Source organism: Eucalyptus grandis, chromosome 7 (genome assembly GCF_016545825.1).
Source record: "Eucalyptus grandis isolate ANBG69807.140 chromosome 7, ASM1654582v1, whole genome shotgun sequence".
NCBI lineage: Eukaryota > Viridiplantae > Streptophyta > Magnoliopsida > Myrtales > Myrtaceae > Eucalyptus > Eucalyptus grandis.
Genome location: NC_052618.1, coordinates 47,317,804 through 47,336,210, shown reverse-complemented (window position 1 = coordinate 47,336,210; position 18,407 = coordinate 47,317,804).

The following is an 18,407-nucleotide window of genomic DNA, read 5'->3' as shown; positions in this document are numbered from 1 at the left end:
GTATCCCAAGGTATTTCCCAATTTTTTTTTCTATAATTGGAACCTGCAATTCAGCTGCCATATTTGTCTTTAGGGTTTGAGGGCAGTTTTTCCCAAAGAAAATACCCGATTAGTTGAGGTTTATCGCTTGACCTAAGGTTAAGCAATACTGGTTCAAGATAGATGCTCTATTTTGCGCTTCTTGGGTTATTCCGTCTAGGAAGAAGATAACATCATAAGCAAATAGAAGGTGTGATAGAGTTGGGCGGCTGCTGTTTAGTTTGATTCCTCTAATAGTTCCATCTTCTACCGCCTCAGTCATGAGAAAGGATAGTAGGTTAGCCATGATAATGAACAAATAGGGAGAGAGAGGATCCCCTTGATTGATCCCTCTTGTTGGCCGGAACAATTCACATAGTTCTCCGTTGACATTGATTCTAAATGAGAATGAGGAGATGTATTGTTTTACTAAGGAGACCCATCTTTCGCTGAAACCCAACTTAAGCATATAGTTACATAAGAAGTCTCATTCAACCTTGTCGTAGGCTTTTTGCATGTCAAGTTTTAGGACTGCTTGGAATTTTCTCATCCTTTTTCTCACCCTTAGCTGATGCAACACTTCCTGGATGATGAATATGTTGTCTTGAATTTGTTAGTTGCCGACGAAAGCGCTTTGTTCTTGAGATATGAGGTCCTGAAGCCAAGGTTTCAGCTTGTTAGCCATAACCTTTGCTATGATCTTATAGTTGAAGTTGCAAAGGCTTATTGGCCTATATTAAGTGACATTCTCTTGGTGGTTTGCTTTGGGAATAAGAACAATATGGGTTTCATTTATTTGATGGTCAAATGTACCTTGTTTGCAAAAATCATCAACCATCTTGAAAATATCTTCCTGGAGAAGCGTCCATTGGCTTTGGTAGAACAATTCGTTTAGCCCGTCTGGTCCTGGGGCTTTGGTAGCTCCCATTTGAAACACAGCTCTTTTGATTTTTTCTCTTGACATTGCCTTGATTAAAGAGTAATTCATTTATGCATTTACAACTTGTGTGCATTGGTCTAAAATGGGCTGGTAATTCCTCTCACCCATTGAGGTGAACAATCAATAATAGAAAGTTTTGATATGCTGTTTAATGGTTGAAAAATCTCGGCTCCACTGTTAGTCATCAAGTTGTAACATATAAATCTTATTGCGTTGTCTCCTTTGGACCGCTGTGGCATGGAAAAATTTTGTGTTTCGATCACCCCAACTCATCCAATTTATCTTGGACCTCATACACTAGAACATTTCTTCAAGTTGCCATAAAGTTTCAATTTAACTTACTATGTTTCTGTATTCCTCACTGTTTGGACCATCTTTTACGCAGTTGGAGAGCTCAGTAAGTCTATTTCGGCATGACTGGATCTGTCTGGAAGTATTTTGGAACATCTTCCTACTCCATTTGTCCAGGGCTACTGCAACCTGCCTTGTTTTAGCTTTAATATTCAGGTGATCCAAGCTTTCATCCTCCCATGCTTGACGTATTACTTTTGAACATTATGTGTTTTCTAGCCAAAAGGCCTCAAATCTGAAATTTCTCTTCCTTCTTACCCCATTAGAGTCCAAGGAAAGTAGGATTGGACAATGGTCTGACCCTATTGCTAGTAATGCAAAGGCCTTTGCATTTGGGAATATGACTCTCCATTCTAGATTGCATATGGCTCGTCTAGCCTCTTTTTCACTAACTCCTCTCCCTCCCTATTATTGGTCCATGTGTAGGAGCATCATTTGCTTTTAATGTCCATAAGTGAGCATGTATTCAAGAATTCTCAAAATGCCACCATTCTATACTAATTGGCCTACTGCTGTCCAACATTTTCCCATTGGTACAATACTTCATTGAAGTCACCTATGCAAAGCCAAGGGAGGGTATTGACCATACTAGTAGAACAAATGGCCTGCCATAGTTGTAATCTTTGTTGGTAGTTGGTAGGGGCATGGAGAAAAGAAATTCTCATTAGGCATCCGCTATTGAGATCCTTGCACTTTACATCTATTAATTCTCCTGAACTAGATTCCACTTCCACCTTCACTTCTTCATTCCACATAAGGGTTATTCCTCCCGCGATTCCAATAAGATCGATAATGACTAATTGTGTGAACTTCAATTGCTATTTGATATGATTGACCATGCTGTTCTTATTGTTGGTTTCCATGAGGAAAACCAAATCGGGCCTATCTAGAGCCACTAAGGCTCTAAGATGTTGGACTGTCAAGGGTGTGCCTAACCCTTGATAGTTCCAGCTTAATATCTTCATGTATGCGTGGGTGGCTTATTAGGGCTGGCCACCAAAACCCGTCTTTGGACCCCTTTCCACTCTTAAATAGGAGTCTCCAAGAGATGCTCCTCATTTGACAATGTGATTGATAATACCCTCTTCTCATAAGGTTGGATGCGCTTTTGTTTTCTAGCTACCGGAATTTTATGCCCTGTTTTTTTCCTTCTTCAACAATTCTGTAACCTTCCTTAGCCTAGCTAAGTTGAGTGGCTGGATTTGTGTTTGTTGCGTTTGATTTCCCCAACTTATTGAAATATTTGCTCTTAACCTCTCCCCTTCCAAAGGAACATTTGCTGCGTTGTATGTAATTATTGCCATCTCACTTGGTTTTGTGATTTCCTTCCTATCAGTGCCATCAACAGATATTGTTGAAGTGGTTGTCGTTATCTCCCCTTCTTCAGCAAGAGGTTCTATTTTCCCATAAAAGGCTTTCCAAAACGGGTTTGGTTCTCTCACTTCTGCCTTGAGTCACGACCCATATTTTCTAGGGAGATCTTGAGGTAGGCCAGTTTCTTCATAAGGGATTTTTGGACAATAATTAGCATAATGGCCTATCCGCCCACATGAGTAGCAAAAGTGGGAAAGTTTTTCCTAACCACTATTTTTTTGTCTCCCACATTGATGATTGTTCCAGTTTTTAGCGGATTTGCCAAATTCAAGCACACTTTTGCCTTTCCCATTTTACGCGAGTTGCTATTTTTTGCCTCAATCTTTACTTCTTCAACCCTACCTAATTTTTCTGCTATTTGCTGTATAGAAGCCTCATTAGTATGAGCTCAAGGGAGCCCCACAATTTGAACCCAAAAAGTATAATGCGTAAATTTGTAACAATGTTCAGGAATATTTGGGTCTCTTTATTGTAAAACAAGTAAGTTGCTGGCAAACGACTAAGGTCCTGTTTTGAGCACTCTACTTTTATCATCCACAGAGCTAAAAATGAACGAGAAAAATCCAAGTTCTATTTGTTCACATTTTACGGACTCTAGTTTCCATGCCCTCCTCATCGTACTAATGAAAGCTTGAAAGTTGATGTTGGGTTTAGAATAAAGCTTGCATAGAGAAGGAGTTCACTTTCCTATTTTTCCTCTTTAGAAATCTCTACTGCCACCGTTGTGATGTCTTTTTCAGATTGTAGATTGCCCATTTTCCTACACAATGCCGCCATCCTTAGTTTGTTCTCAGAGTTCCCAGCCATATGAATTTTGCTGTCTTTTTTTTTTTTTTTTTTTAAATAATGGTGTGGATGCGGGGTGGCAAATCAAAATTTCTTTGATTTTGGAGTGAAGGGAGCTCGAAAAAAGAGCTCAAAAAGCTCAACTTAGGGTTTTCGATTTAGATGATTTTTGCCTGTAATTTTTTTTTTGGCTGGTTTTAGAAAGGGTGCGTTTGGTAATGTTTCTGTTCAAAAATTGTTCCAAGAAACAGAAATAGAAAAACTATTTCTGTTATGGGGAACAATTTTGACCGAAACACGCGTTTGGTAAACTTGTTCGGGAATAAAAATGAATAGAAACACGTTTGGTAAATTTATATTCTTTTTTTGTTTCTTTTAATTTTTTAATATTTTTATTTTATTTTTCATTTTTTCCTTTCTTTTTCTTTTTTTCTTCTTTTGGCTGGTCGCCGGCCTCGGCGACCGGGCCGATGGGGGGCCGGCAACCTCGCCCGGCCACGGCAGGCTCGGCCTCGCCGGTGGGGGCAAGCTTGGCCTCGCTGGGGGCCAGCGACACTCCGGTGAGGTCGCTGACCTCGATGGCCGGTCGCCGGCCATGGCCAAGGCCGTTGATCGGCCAAAGAAAAAAGAAGAAGAAAAGAGAAGAGAGAGAGAAAAAATGTTCTTCAAAAGTGTTTCTGGAACAGAAAAACAACTTTTTTTTTGTTTCTTATTTATGTTCCAATTTTTTGTTTTGGGAACAAAAAAACAGATTTTGAACAAAAACGCAAACAAACGTGTTTCTGTTCTTTTTTGTTCCCGGAACAAAAAAGAAAATTTATGTTCATAAACAAGAAAAAAGAACATTACCATGTGGGGCCAAATGTATTTGAATGGGGTTTTGGACTTGAGACTGGTTCGCATATCTTTGGGTAGTAGCAAGACAGAAGAATGATGGAGTGTGGGTGTTTTTTGTGGCATCCCAAAATTCAAAGCCAAGCCATAAGGTGTGTTAAAATCTCTAATTAGGTGATAAAAATTTCTATGGCTTATGTTTTAGCCATTAGTCTTTTAATTAGATGATTTGTGCATGTGATTGTGGAAATTTAAATTTGATAGATTAATAATCTATGCTTGGCCATGCACTTTATAAATTAAATTTCAAAAAATAAAATGTCATGAGACTTTGGCTATGTTGAAAATTAAAATTTAAAAATATTTATAGAAGAATTCAAAAAAAAAAGGGAAAAAGAGGGTAAAAATTCGATTGGGCCTTAAGCCCAAGAGTGGAACTTTAATGGGCCAAGTTGGCCGGCCCATTGAAGCCCACGAGTGGGCTGTCGACCAGCCCAAGAGGAGGCCCAAAAGAAGTGGCCGGATGGCCCAAGCCCAAGAAGCCCCAAACCCAAATTCAAAAATTCAATATGACAAATGGCAAAAGGGAAGGCCATGCATTGGTTGGTTTGTAGGCAAGTAATGATTGTTAATCATGAGGATTTGGGGTTATAAGAAGGGAAGAGAGAGAGGGTGGCCGGCCATTTTGCTCGCCCAAGGAGAAAAAGAGAGAGAGAGGTGTGCGAGAGAGAGAGAGTTGTGCAAGAGGGAGAAAAGGCCGAGAGAGGAAGGAGGCAGAGCTGAGGGGTTGTCGCCGTCTGTCTGCCGTGTTCGCCGCCCTACGCCGTCGACCGTCCGTCCGCCGTGTTCGCCGCCCTTCGCCGTCGACCGTCCGTCCTAGAGGCAAGTGGGAGTCCTCTAGCTTCTCTTGCATGCTTGTATGTTGTTTGCATGTTGAATCTTTGAGTGTTTAAGTGAGAAAAACCGAAGCATGGATGATGCATGTTGGAAGGTATGGCTGTTTGTGTTCGGACCGTGTGAGTCAGAAACTTGTTTGAGGTTGCATGTGTGTTTAGAGTCAGATTTTGGCTTCTATTTCTTAATGAGAGTTGTAGCTAACATCTTGAACTACAACATATTTCGTGAAAAATAATGGATATTTGAGGGGTTAAAGTCTTGTTCTACGGAGACCTCAGATCTGGAGAGTTTTTACTGACCTCTTGCTGGATTCGTGATTGCATGTTGGTTTTTGTTGAGAATCTCACTTCGGTTTCTTCATGAAAGTTGTAGGAGACATCTTAAAATACAACATACTCAAATTTTAAGTGAAATTAACAAGTATAGCCTAGTAAATCGACTAGATCTTGAAGAAGATGATTCTGGTGATGTATTTTGAGATACCCGAGACTTCATGGACATAGATGATGACTCTAATCTGGTTATTTGACTTATATCTCTTCATGAAAATTGTAGAGAATATCTTTATGTATAACATATCCAAATTTCAGAGAAAATGAAAGAGAATAGGTAGGTGAAATCTCAATATTTCGGTGATATGTGCACTGGACGATGCGGTAAGGGATTCAGAAGCTTCGATAGGTTGTATAAAATAATATAAAAATAATCTGGCTTGGAGTTATTCATGAAAGTTGTGAGAAAATGTCTTGGCTATCACTCTGTAAAATTTCGTAATTTTTGGAGACCATATGGATATTTTAATCGAATTTCTTCGGAAACTGTGCATTCTGGTTTTATCCGAATATTATGTGTTGTTTTGTGGAAATTGTGAAATTGTGTGAAATTCAATTTGGCCATGAATTTTGCATGAAATTGCCATCCTATTGGTTTGTTTAATGATTGCTTGAATTTTTATAATTTTGGGAATTTATGGATATTGAATTTAATATTTATTTATTAAAAATAAATAAATAAATAAATAATAAAATAAATATAAAATGGATTATTTTATTGGCCATAAAATTCCATTGTTGTATGTATGATGAGATATTGGTGTATGTATGACATTGAATTGTGATGGATGTGTGAATGCTATGCCAAGTATAACTTGTTTGATGTCACACCATATGCCATGTTAAATTGAGATCAAAATAATGGTAAATGTGGATAATGATAAGTGAGGAAGTGGTTGTGGTGGAGGATGAGGCCGGAATGTATAGAGATGCATTGCCGGAATTCCCTGGGAGATTTAGGATGCCCGGAATGTGGGGGGCCGGAAGCCCTGTCAGAGGTTTCTGCCCGAAGGGAATGCCTCGCGATGCCAGGATTGGGGTGCGAGATGCCCGGCCAGGGAGTGTAAATGCCGGAAGCCCTGTCGGAGGTTTCTGCCCGAAGGGAATGCCTCGTGATGCTAGTTGAGATGCGAGATGCCCGGAATGTGGGGGGGCCAGAAGCCCGGTGGCCATGGGATGGCTGAATGCCGGGAGCGCTGTCGGAGGTCTTTGCCCGAAGGGATGATGAAATTGATGATTTGAGAAATGGGTGATGTGGTGATCAAATTTAAAGATAAAAGATGAAAATTAACCCATGGCATGATATGCATGATGATATGCATGATGATGATATGTGATGTGATATGATGATCACCCATGATATGATATGCATGATGATATGCATGATGATATGCATGATGATGATGATGATGATGATGATGATGATGATGATGATGATGATGATGATGATGATGATGATGATGATGATTATGATGATGATGATGATGATGATGATGATGATGATGATGATGATGATGATGATGATGATGATGATGATATGTAATGTGAGATATGATGATCACCCATGATATGATATGCATGATGATATGCATGATGATGATGATGATGATATGTAATGTGAGATAATGATGATCGCCCATGATATGATATGCATGATGATATGCATGATGATGATGATGATGATGATGATGATGATGATATGTAATGTGAGATAATGATGATCACCCATGATATGATATGCATGATGATGATGATGATGATGATATGTGACGTGAAATAATGATGATATGATATGCATGGTGATGATAATGATGATGATATATGATATGGCATGTGTAATGTGATGATGTCATGATGATGATGACATGTATGATGTAATGATGCCATGATGATAATGACATGTGTAATGTGATGATGTCATGATGATGATGACATGTATGATGCGATGATGATACGCATGTATGTGTTATAAATTGATATAATGATGCATGATAGTATGCGCATGGCTTCAAGGTAAGTAATGCCTGCAATGCATGTATGATTTGCATGATGCATTGAGTTGTTATTGGATTCCTTATCTGCTGAGTGGTTGTACTCACCCCTTTGGGGACTCACATTTCAGATTAGCAGTATGCCGCTTCCTGCCGTCAAGCGTGGTGTATTTTACGGTCTACCATCCGATGTAGAGGTCGAGTGTGCTGAGATAGACTGTCCCTTTGTTCATGGACTGACTTTTATTCGAGTACGCTGTCTAGTGATGTACGACGTAGGCCTGGCTGAGGGCCCTGTTATTTAGGAGTTCATATCCGTACATGTTCGTCGGGATGGAGCGATGCGAGGGATGTTGCCGCCGCCACCGCCTGATGCACCGGGTTGGGTGTGAGACCCATGCGTGACGAGTAGGGGCTGTTTCTTTTTGGGGATAGTTAGCCGACACTGATGATGGGAAATTGTTGCACGTGAAATGTAGAGGGTCGAGGTTTCTTTTTGAGGTTTTAGGCTGGACGTGGCTGAGTCCTAGCTTTTCCTTTTTGATGTACCGACCCAAAAGAAGTCCCATCTTGAAAATATATGTAAATAAAGTGTCGTGACTTGTTTATAAAATTATGGTGATTAGTGGTGTGTACTTGTATCATGGTTGGTAGGGGGAGAGATGGTGATGTTTTAATTTGCTTCCGCTAATGAGTCGCGCTGGGACTGTTTTGTTTTGTTTTTTTTTTTTTTTTAAAAAAAAGTGTCTGCGAATTAGGAGACTCCTTCAAAGTAGAAAGGTAATAAGGTGTATCATTGGCGCTGGTGACGACCTGCGAAGGGTTCGGGGTGTCACATTTTTGACTGCCGCTAGGTTAGTGGCAATGGGCGGATTCCCTAGGCCATGCGTGGAGGAGGTGTTGCAACCATGGAAAGGGGAAGCAGGTTAGGGTTTCTAGGGTTTGGAAGGGTATGAAGCAACAATGGTAGGGGCGGAAATTGAAGCTTCTTGTTTTGTGTGCTTAATGGGGCTTAGTCAAATTCTCGACTGGGGATGGAGAGATAGAAACGGCCATTGGAAGGGATGCAGATTTTGGGTAACTAGGGTTTGAGGAAGGGAAAGCTATCACCTAAGGGATAGAGGGAAGCTCACACAAGGTGAGAGGGAATCTGACCCACTTTCTTGTTTGGAACTTACCATTTGAACAGGTGCTTTATTTTTTGGAATTTGGAATCTACCCTGTATATCATGAAACCTATAACCTACTATGTCATAAGTTCTAAGGTCTACTCGGTTCCATCTTGTATCATTAATTGAACGATTATAATGAATTATCACTTTTAATGATCATCATTTGCTGCTACAATTCGTTGACCATAACTTATACTTAGACACACAAAAAATATAAAATATTAACAAAGTAAAAGTCTAAATCATAAAATGGAAGCTGAGACTAGTGATTCCAAATTATATACTTATTTAACATCATGAAATATCGTTAAATTGCACGAAAACATAGGCCAAGAAGAACATAAAAAATTATTCTAGATTTTATGTTACAAATTTCAAGTTCTAAGTTTTGGGTTTCACCAACTTAGAAGCTGTAACTTACCGGTGAAAGTAGATTCTCCAATTTTTGAAACCTGGAACCTGCCTTGCATACCTTAGAACTAAAACTAGACAAATTCCCACCGGTCCGGTTCTCTGCTATCAAGTTCTACTTTGAAATCATGCTCCCTCCTATGTGGACCTTCCTGGTTATCACAAAGACTGAATTGAGACTCGTTGAATTGTAAATTGTCATAAAAAGGGCAAGAGCTCTTCGTTTCTAAACCTGAGCGACAACATAATTAGGCTTCAAACCTCTAGGCCCAGGCTAGGGCCCACTAGTGTTTTAGGCCCATTGTTTTAGCCACTCTGCTCTGCTTCTCTCTCCCCTCTCTCGTACGTACATGCGGTGACTTTAATCAGGGGAGGGCCGCCCATATTTGCATCGTGCAGATTACATGGGACAAGCGCAGGGGTCGGAAATTGATGTAAATCCGTCTTATGTACTAGAAAATAACAAAAACCGACTGCCCCGGGACGTCGATCCATAGCCCATTTATGCGGTACTCTGGCCCATGCGTGGACCCATATTTTCCTTAGCTTTCATTCCAGATGTATGCGCGTTAGCTTCGACTAATATGTCATTGATGGATTTTTCCTTTTGATGGGCTTGAGTTGACCGGTCCGCCCATGTTGGTTCCAAAAAGGCCCGGCCCGTGAGTTGAGGGCTCATGGAGGAATTTATTATAGATAAAAAAAAATTAAGAGAGGCGGTTAATCTGAGATCGAAGGGTTACGTATTCTAAAAAAGAAAAGAGAGATTACGCTCTCTCTCTCTAAGACGCATGTCCTCTCTCAGAAGTCACGTCCTCTCACCCTGCTTTCTCCCGAAGAACAGTACAGAAGAATCCTCTGAAGAACGGCATTGATTATTCCTCTTTGATTCGCGGTTTAGTCCGTGAAAACAAAGGTATGTTCGTTTATGTGATGTGCCTTAGGATCGGTGATTCATGAATTTATTGGGTTCGCTTTCGCTACGTTTGTGTTCGATTCTGTGTTGAATTACTGTTCTAGGGATCTGTTTCCTGAATCTCAAACCTACAGTCATGAAGACACAACGTGGCCCGACCCTACATCATGTGGTCCAAGTCGGACCGATTTTCCGGACCTCGGATTTCCCCCATTTATTTCGAGGATTGCCGGTGGATAGGGACGGATCCGACGTATCTCCTTGCTGCTTCTATCTTCGTAGTAGAGTCTACGAGGAAATGGGGTGTATTTGAAGGGTAGGATTCAATGAGATCGGTCTTCTGATTCTGTGCGTTGCTTGATATCACGAACTTCTATCCATCTTCGTGGCCAAAAAAAGTGACTACGAAAATAAAGACAATGAACATCTTTAACGAAGTATACAAAATAGGACCGTTTCTTACGTTGCAGAGATGTTTTGCGTGCGTTCTTTCCCCTAGCTGCAACAAAACGACGTTACCATTATGCTTCCGCAACAGCCCTTGTCATGTGGGTCAAAACGCCTAAAGATAACCGCCGCACATCTTTTGTTGTACCCCAATCCACTCACAATGGTACAACACCGACACTTTGATTGGACACATTTTCTCAATAGCTTAAGCTTTTATGAATATGGTTGGTCGAATATGACATCGGAATGCATGGTATGAGTGTGAACATCAATGAGCCCTCTTGTGTTTATCAATGTGCCTATGGCTCTTGTTACTCATCTGGTAAATTTCACGGTTATCTATCTAACATGGTTACGCTTGCACTTATGCGACCCGACTAATACAAGGGAAAGGGTGCGACTAGTTTCGGTCGTACAAACACTTGTACCTCCACATGGCAACGACGGGACTGCAATACTCGATAGAGATGATCACTGGGCTAAGATCAAGCCTAACTTGTTGCCTGAACCCGCCCATATCATAAAATTTACAAGGAATTTGCGGGCTCAATTAGGACCGGACCCAAGATGGGCAAACTGAACTTTCTCACTTAAGACCTTTGCCCAAGTTCGCTCATCTATCTTCCGGGACTAGGAAGCTCAAGCTGACCAGCTACCTTCGGATTATCTCTAATCCATGGCCTCGCCCCTTCCCGTGCCCATCCCTATACATGCAGTACGGTTTTGACGATGAGCTCGTTAATCTCAAGCCTTAGTCTCACAGATGGATAGAGTAATTATAATTCAAAACAAGCATTTTGCAAATAGATGAACAATTTAGAGATAATATATCTTTCAATTCGGATTCTGTATATCTCTCAGGATTGTACATTATCTTTCTTGATTGATCATAATTGATTGTAATTGATATTATAATATTTTGTTACTCTAAATATTCATCATGTGATGATTATAAAAACACATGTACTTTCATTATTAACATATTGATATGTATAGAAATTTCACATATCTCTCTTTCTGCAGTGCACACCCGTGCGTGCATCCGGGGTCACATGGCTCTGCCAATTGTGTTTTGTTTCTCCATGGTTGCTCCATAGCTTCAGTTATTTGAGACTCTTCTGCTATTTACTCTGGAAAACAAATACCACCATTAAATTCATTGCCCTTAGGCGAACCAAATCCTAAAATTTTGTTGCCAGTAGCATTTTGCATAGGCTTCATCGTTGTTGACTTTTTGGCCACTCGTTTTGGAATACAAATATTGCCATTGGATTCATTGCCCTTAGATGAGCTAGATCCTGAAATTTTGTTAACGATTGCATTTAGCCTTCTGTCGCCTAGCCAACATCGAACTACCCACCTGGTGCTATTCGGATTTTCTTTTACTTACATCTTCGCCAACTCCACAGCTTCAGTTACTTGAGACTCTTCCGCTACTCATTTTGGAAAACAGATATCACCACCAGGTTCATCCAAACCAAATCCTGAAATTTCGTTGACAACAACATAGGTTGCATTGCTCTCATTTCTTCGCCAAGTCCACAGCTTCAACAGCTATTTGAGATTATTTTACTGCATGTTTTGAAAAGCAGATATCACCATCCAATTTATCGCGCTCAAACGAGCTAGACCTTGAAATTTCATTAACACTATTTTGTATAGGCTACATTGCTCTTGTGATATTCAAAACTTTTCCAATGCTCGTTTTTAAAAAAAAAAAGATATTGCCATTTATCAACCTCAAACGAGCCAGATCTTGAAATTTCATTGAGTTGCTTAGGGCACACATGACAACCATTCTGTTCCAGAAATAATTTCTGGAATAGAAATATATTTTTCTATTTTTATTTCCTATAAGCAAAAATAACTGTTTGATAACGACACAAAATTTCTATTCTAAAAAAAGAAATTGTTTGATAATGGCACAAAATTTCTTTATTTCGGATGGCGGCGGATTGGTGACGGCTGCGATGGCGGTGACGCGGTGGGACGACGCGGCGGCGGCGATCGGCGGGGGGGGGCGCGGGCGGCGGCGATTGACGGACGATGGTCGGCGACAACGATGAATGACCATTGACGAATAGTGAGAAATTTTTTATTTCTCGTTTCTGTTTCGAAATAGAGAAGTAGAAAATTTTTTACTTCGATTTCTATTCCACACTTAAATTTGGAATAGAAATCTATTCCAAAATAGAAAAATGGAATAAGTTTATCAAACGGATTTCTATTCCGAAACATGTCTGGAATAGAAAAATTGTTTCTGAAACAGAAATAGGCCGTTGTCATGCACCCCCTTAGCCAACACCAAATTGTCCATCTAGGTGTTATTACAATTTTATTTTACTTATATACTTTGAGTTTGGGGATGCTACAGATATTAAAGATATTTTATGTATATATTTAATATATTTCTCATTTTTTTGGTAATTATGCATATATACACAAGAGGTTCTTCATATCTCCAATTGTGCATATCCTTGGTTGCATTTGATTGATTCACTCCACCTCTTTAACTCACTTATCAAAAAGTCAATCCAACGGGTGAAAAGATAACTCGTCTCTCCTTCGCCGGAGGTCTCTCTCTCAACCGCTGTTGAGCTTCTCCTCTATCCCACCAGGTGATAGTAAATCTACCCTCAAGAAACCCTAAATCCAAACAAAAGGATGACCCTGGATCTCTTCCACCAGCATCGCCATCAGCATCTCTGAGTTCCTCAGTGTGCAATCCACCACAGAACCCATTATCCCAAAACCCACTCACCTCCATGGACAAAGATGCGACCCACACTCTGGGGGGGACGCAGAGACTCCTGCTCGACACATATCTCCACGTTCTGATCATCCCTTTCGGCCAACTTCAGCGTCTGGAGTGGAGCAGCGCAATTGCACATTCCCATCCCTCAGACCGTCCATAACCTTACCCAGCAAATCAGAGGAAGATTCACCACTGAGGAAGCCGAATGGAGGAAATCGTAAGTTTCATTGCATTGATGATCGTAGTCTGGCCTTGATGTTGCTTAGTTTTAGCAATCTTGCAGAGAAATTTCTAAAAAACAAACAAAATCTAGCCTAAATCAGAATCAACAAGCCATACCTAGAAAACCAAAATACAGAAATAGCCGAAAGCCACATAACCACTACCCAGAAAATCAAAACCCCGATGCAAATTCACTCTAAAACCAGAACTCCCTTCAATCCACAACTATCACCCAGTACACCTCACATAGCCTAAAATAACTGGTAGAAATGGAAAAGGGGGAGGACACCCACCTCCGAATGGCAGCTTTGTGTCGAAGAATGGGAGATCTATGGTCAGAGGAGGACAGAACTGACCTTGGGGCTGAAATTCCAGAAGAAGAACATCAAGCAAGTAAGTTAACTCTCTATGGGAAACTATATTTAAAACCCAATGTTAATTTCCCGGCATTCATTTCCACTATGAGACGAGTTTGGAAAGCAAATATGGTAAAATGCGAACAGATTGAGCCAGGGTACTCCTCTTTCCTATTCAACACCGTTGAAGAGAAAAAAAGGGTTTTAGCAACGGGTCCGTGGTCATTTTCAAGCAGCCTATTGGTACTTAAAGAAGGCGATCCTTCTCCCACTACGCATTCTGGGTGCATTTCATAGGCCTTCCCCGAGCTCGAGTAACTGAAGAATCCATTCGCCGTTTAGCCTCAAAGCTGGGGCAAGTGGAAGAGATAAAAATTGAGGCGAAAAACAACAATTCCAGAAAAGGAGGTAAGGCCAAAGTGCTGTTGAACCTGTCAAGCCCACTCAAAACAGGAACCATCATTACTATGGGGGATAAAAAATGGTGGATATATTTTAAATATGAACGACTCCCATACTTCTACTTTTCTTATGGGCGCATTGGACATTATGCAAATTCCTGTTCAGAAATACCTTATGAGGAAACCGATCTAGCCTAGGATCAACCAGGCCGGTACGGGGCGTGGCTGAAGGTTGAAGTCCGAGAGGTCAGCCCCTACTGGAAGACTTTTTATGGGAAAGGGGAAATTACTGCAATGGAGGAAGAGGTGGTGCTGGAAACTCCAATGATGGCTGCTAATGAACCCCTGAGAACAGAACAAGAAGAACTAATTGCTTTAGTAATAGTCCCAGCTTCTCCCAATGTAAAGGAAAGTAGAATGGAGGCTCATGAGACAAATCTAAACCCAATAAGCAGCAATAAAAGGCCACAACAGAACCAACTATTATTAACTTCTTATGCATAGAATGAAGAGAACAACATGAAGATAAAGAAGGGGAAGGCAGTGTACAAAGCTCCTGTAGTTAAAAAGCTAAAGTGAATAAGCCCTTATGAGAAGAAAACCTCATAGGAACCTTTTATAGACAAAGAACAACTCTTGGATGCCCCAATTCACTCATGGGAAGGGGCTTGCGCAGGGGCTTTGGTGGCTAGCCCGAAACAGCCACCTCAGAATAGATGAAACTTTTGAGCTGGAACTGTCAAGGGTTGGGCACACCCTTGACAGTTCAGCACCTCAGAGCCTTAGTGGCTCAAGAACGGCCCAATTTGGTGTTCCTCATGGAAACCAAAAATAAGGAACAAGTTGTAGATAGAGTGAAGGCACGGGTTCAGCTCCCTTATACCCTGATTAACGATCCGATTGGTATTGGGGGAGGACTAGCACTAATGTGGGATGAGGAGGTCAAAGTGGAAGTGGAGGGGTTCTCAAATGAGGTAATCAACATCAAATGCCAAGACTTAAACAGGGGTTGTTTAATGAGGATATCATTCATACATGCACCCACCAAATTTCAAGAAAAGGTCAGATTATGGAATTCATTGAAAGACAGCACCTATAACCATACCTCAAGTCCATGGCTGTGCATTGGAGACTTCAATGAAGTGCTCTACCACTGGGAGAAATTCGGGAGGAAAGAAGTGGATTGCTACCGTATTGCGGCTTTTCGGGATTTTCTAGATACTTGCTCATTGATGGACATTGAGAGTAAGGGGTGCACCTTCACCTGGTCAAATAACAGAGAAGGTAATGCATTAGTTAAAAAAAGGCTGGATAGAGCACTATGCAATATGGAGTGGCGGATTCTTTACCCTAACGTAGAAGCTTTTGCTTTTCCAGCAATCGGCTCTGACCACAACCCAATATTGCTCTCCTTAACCCCCACAGAGTTGAAAAGAAAGAAAACGTTCAGATTTAAGACATACTGGCTAGAACACCTGGAATGCCAAGAAGTGGTGAAGAAAGCCTGGCATACAGAAAATGCATATCAGCCGCTTATGGTAGTTAAAACAAAGAAAGTAGCTGCTGAATTAACTAGATGGAGTAGAAGCAATTTCAAAAATGCTAGAAAACAGATTGTTCAGCTCAAACAAAGGCTCCAAGATCTGACAAACAGCACTAAAGAGGAGCAAAACAGAGAGGAAGCACTTGATAGTGCAAGGAAAATTGAAGATTTATGGCGACAAGAGGAGATATACTGGTGTATGAGGTCGAGAATTCAGTGGTTGAAATGGGGAGATCAAAATACAAAGTTCTTCCATGCTACAACAGTGCAACGGCGTCAACGCAACAAAATCACTATGCTAAGACTCAATGACCAGACTTGGTGCCGTGACCCCTCTACCATTAACCAACATATATGCAATTTTTATAAGACTCTATTCAGCTCGGTGGGAGAGAGGAATTATCAACCAGTATTAGACCAGTGCCCGGCAATGGTGACGGAGGAGATGAATTCAGATTTAATCAAACCAGTCACAAGAGAGGAAGTGAAAGAAGCTGTCTTCCAGCTAGGAGCAACAAAAGCACTAGGCCCATACGGACTAAATGGAGTTTTTTTTTATCAAAGTCACTGGACCATCATACAAGAAGACACATTTAACATGGTCCACTCTTTCTTCAGCCACGGCACCTTCGATCTTGACCTAAACAAAACACATATCACTCTCATCCCTAAAGTCCCAAATCCTGAAGGTATCACCCAATTCCGATCCATCAGCCTGTGCAATTTCAATTACAAAATCATAGCAAAAGTACTAGCAAATAGATTGAAACCTTGGCTCCCAAAACTTATTCATGAGGAGCAAAGTGCTTTTCTTAATGACCGTCAGATACAAGACAACATCCTAATTATACAAGAGGTTATCCATCAGCTCAGGGTAAGGAGAAGAAGGCATCATTTTCAGGCCATTCTAAAGCTAGATATGAAGAAGGCTTACGACATGGTTGAATGGGATTTCTTATGTGCTTATTTGCTGCAAGTGAGGTTCAATGAGTAGTAGGTGAAATGGATAAAGCACTGTATTTCATTAGTATCTTTCAGTATCCTAATCAATGGGGTACCATCAGCTGATTTTCAGCCAACCTGAGGGCTTCGACAAGGGGATCCACTATCCCCCTATCTATTTATACTCATGGCTAACGTTCTATCTACCCTTATGGGCAAAACAGTCACGGATGGAAGCATTAGAGGTATTAGCCTAAACCCCACGTGCCCCATTCTATCACATCTCCTCTTTGCCGATGATGCAATCTTTTTCTTAAAAGGAATGATAAGAGAAGCTTAGAACGTGGCAAACGTACTAAACCAGTATTGCTATGCGTCGGGACAAGCCATGAATCTTAACAAATCAGGGCTCTTCACAGGGAGAGATTGCCCACAAAGTCTCAAACAGAATCTAGCTGCTGAACTAAGGGTCCCTATCATTGAAAAAATAGGTAAATATCTGGGGATACCATCGGATTGGGGACAGACTAAGAAGGAAATGTTTGCGTGGCTTCTTACTTGAGTTGACCGGAGACTAGAAGGCTGGAAAGAGAGGCTGATTTCAAAGGCAGGTAAGGAAGTCTTAATCAAAACAGTTATCCAAGCTCTTCCCCAATATGCCATGACAATTTTCAAAATTCCACTATCTATTTGTTGTGCAATAGAACAAAGAATAGCTTGCTTTTGGTGGAAACAAAACGCTGCCGAAGAGGAATACACTTGGAAAAAGTGGGAGGAATTGAAAAACATGAAAGATGGGGGGGGCTAGGTTTCAAAGATCTAGCGGAGTTTAACAAAGCAATGCTGGGAAAACAAGCATGGAGATTTATCCAAAAACCGAAAGCACTATGGTGTAAAGTTCTGAAAAGCATTTATTTTCCAAGAGGGGAGTTTTGGACAGCAACTAAAGGCTTTCGGCCTTCATGGGGTTGGCAAAGCCTTTTAATGGGAAGAGAAACGATTGAACCTAAATCAAGGTGGGCGGTGGGAGATGGATAGAAAATCAGAATCAGACAAGATACATGGCTATCGACAGGGAAACTCTTTGGCCCAGCAAATTGGGATGAACCACAGGTGGTGGCTGAGTTGATTGATCATGCCTCATGTTCATGGGATACCCAACGAGTACACGAACTGTTCGAGGAAGAAGTTGCCAAAGAGATCATAGCCATTCCTATAAGCCAAACGCACCAACCAGATAGAATAGTGTGGATAACAAACACATCAGGATCATACGCAGTGAAAAGCGGATATAACCACCTGCATACCAAACCTGATACTCCCATTACAAACAACCCGTCCTCATCCTACCAAACCCCAAAGTCGCTTTGGAGCAAGATCTGGAACATCAAAACCTTCCCAAAATACGACACTTCCTATGGAGTATATGCAGCAACTTAATCCCCTCAAAAGAAAACCTACACAAAAGGAGAATACTTGATGATCCTACCTGTCAGATATGCAGAAAAGCCCCGGAATCAGCAGAACACCTCTTCATCATCTGCGATTGGACAAAAAGCCTATGGTTAAACCCCCACTTTCAAGCCGATACAAACCCAGAGAGGATCACCCGAATCGACAAGTGGGTTTTTGAAAACCTTACCTCACGAACGGACCAATCCTCGAAAGCCCTCTTTGCTGCAACTTTATGGTAGATTTGGAAATGCAGGAATGCTC